At 42.1% G+C, this 2559-nt stretch overlaps 1 pseudogene; it reads right to left on the bottom strand.

Moving 5' to 3' along the window:
• Positions 1-868: 868 nt before the first annotated feature.
• Positions 869-1948, bottom strand: LOC102471977 (exosome complex component RRP43-like; annotated as a pseudogene).
• Positions 1949-2559: the final 611 nt, after the last annotated feature.

Genomic DNA, 2559 nt, shown 5'->3' with positions numbered 1-2559 from the left:
CCATTAAATTTAGATCTGTGTCCAAAGTCTATTCATAATACCATTAAACTTCTAAGGCGTGCCTGTATCGTTCCAGGCTGGAGTCTAGAAATGTAAAAAGCTGGATTCATATCTTATAGAATAATGGAATATTGGGTTAGATGAAAAATAAAAGCCAGTTTGCTCATCTTCCTTCTGTTACAATTGAAGAAACTGAGGCATAGAAAGATATAAGTTCAAACTCGCCCAACCCTGTAGTGGCAAGAACTGGGATAGGACATGGATTTTAAGGCTTTCCTACCTAGCACTGGGGTTTTAAAACATAGGTCAAGTTGGATTTGAACAACCTAATTCAAACACTTACGCGCTATGTGGTTATGGCAGGTGATATAACCTATAAGAGTGTGAATTTCCTCATTTTTTTTTTTTTGGAGAGGTTTTCGCTATAGGGCGCATGCGCTCACCAGACAGACAGAGACATAGAGACAGAAAGCGAGAAATCACCCCCCAGGGGGGATGGTCACGCCGCAATCCCTTCTCCTCCATTCTCCTCTCGGGATCTTGGGCACGCACGCACACGCGCCCAGCGTGAGTTTTAAGCCACCGGGTCTGGGATGCGAACCACGGTCGACTAAGTGGGAGTCCAGCGACATAGCCATTACGCTAACTGCTGGTTCCCTGAATTCCCTCATTTTTAAGAGACCACTTCACAGGATAGTTCATAATTACAAATGGACAAAAGGACCTAACTTCTATGATAATTTTGTTAGCAAATGTTTTTTTTTTTTCCTGAGAAGAATGTACTTTGATATTTATTTAGTATAAATGGTTTGTATACATAGTAACAAATACCATTTTTACAAATCTGTGTTGAAAAAGTTGTGGCTGTTTATTTGGGGTTTATACTCTTAATTCATTCATCAGTTTTTTACTTCTTCGTGTCTTGTAACTGCTTGACTCATACAGTCCTGAAGTTTAGCTCTAGTCAGCCCACTTCCACCTGATTTGTGAAGATAACAAAGCTTGCCTTCCTCATCCACTAGAATTGTCAAGGTTCCGAACCATTGCCAGATGTTCTTCCTCTCCAGTACGGTCAATGACCAATAAAGTGTCATCAAATACAGCCAAGGATGTTGCAACTGGATGAGTTCTAATATTTAAATATCTTTTCTTCTTTAAATTAACTTCTAGTGCAGTTTCTTCATTTATAGTAACTGCAAACAACTGTACACTTTTTTTTTTTTTGGAGAGGTTTTTGCTATAGGGCGTATGCACTCACCAGACAGAGAGAGACAGACAGAAAGTGAGAAATCACCCCCCAGGGTGATGGTCACACCGCAATCCCTTCTCCTCCATTCTCCTCTCGGGATCTTGGGCATGCATGCACACGTGCCCGGCCTGAGTTTTAAGCCACCGGGTGTGGGATGCAAACCGCGGTCAACTACATGGGAGTCCAGTGACATAGCCATTACGCTAACTGCTGGTTCCGACAACTGTACATTAAAAAGCCATTAACAAAGCAAATGTGCAGGCATCCAAAATATTCCCATCACAGTCGAGGCAAATGAGATCACAGTACAGAATCCAAGCAAGCTTTCCTGGAGAAATGCCTAAGTCCTCTTTCTGAAGGATCTGTGAATATTCACAACATCAGCAATGAACTGGCTGGCCACTTGGGTCTCTTCTCCAGGAGGTCCTGACCAAAATCTTGATGAACTCAGGGGTGGTAGATCCACATTAGGAATAATAAATCCTTTATTGGGCATCTGTGCTGCAAATTTGCCTTAAATCCACAAATTTCTGTAGTATTTCCCAGCTTCACTAATGCAGACCCATCTGCAGCACTAATTGAACCTATGTTGACTGTTGTGGTTCTGAATTTATCATGTTCTCTTCCATCAGGATAGCATTTCTTCTGAAATCTCCTGTAATACTCCAGAGGTTCCACGGTTTTGAACCTGGTTGCCATCTTCCCACCCACATGTTCCTGTTCAAAATCTTATTCTGTGTTTAGAAACACACAATGAGGCTGCTTTATAGGGGATTATGTGTTTATTACTACAGTGTAGTGTGTCGATAATACAAAACCTCGGCGGCATACAAAATTAAACATTTAGGGCTCATACATCAGGGGTCAGTTATGGGCAAATCTATCATATCTGATAATCTTGCCTGGGCGTACTCCATGCCTGGACGTTACCTGGCTGTTGGCTAATTTAGGATAACGTTTATAGAATCAGCTGCAGCCTCTTGGATCTGCTCCATGTATCTCTCATCTTCCAGCAGGCTCGCCTGGGCATGTTGTCATGGTAATAGCTGAGGCACAAAAGAGCAAGAGGAAACATTTAAGCACCTAGTAGTCTAGACTTGGAACTCAGATAACATCATTTAAACATTTTTTTCTTTTGGCTTAAAAAAGTCACATGACTATTCCCAGAGACAGAGGACAAGGGCACAACAAAGTTCCATGGTAGAATGAAAAGGCGCAAGGACAGATGACTACACTGGTTGATGGGGGGAGCTGCACAGTCACATGGCAGAGTGTGGATAGGGAATGGGTGGAGGATTAATGCCATTAAT

This window comes from Tupaia chinensis, unplaced genomic scaffold (assembly GCF_000334495.1).
Source record: "Tupaia chinensis unplaced genomic scaffold, TupChi_1.0 Scaffold000305_1, whole genome shotgun sequence".
Taxonomy (NCBI): Eukaryota; Metazoa; Chordata; class Mammalia; order Scandentia; family Tupaiidae; genus Tupaia; species Tupaia belangeri.
This window is presented reverse-complemented; position numbering and strand designations above follow the sequence as displayed.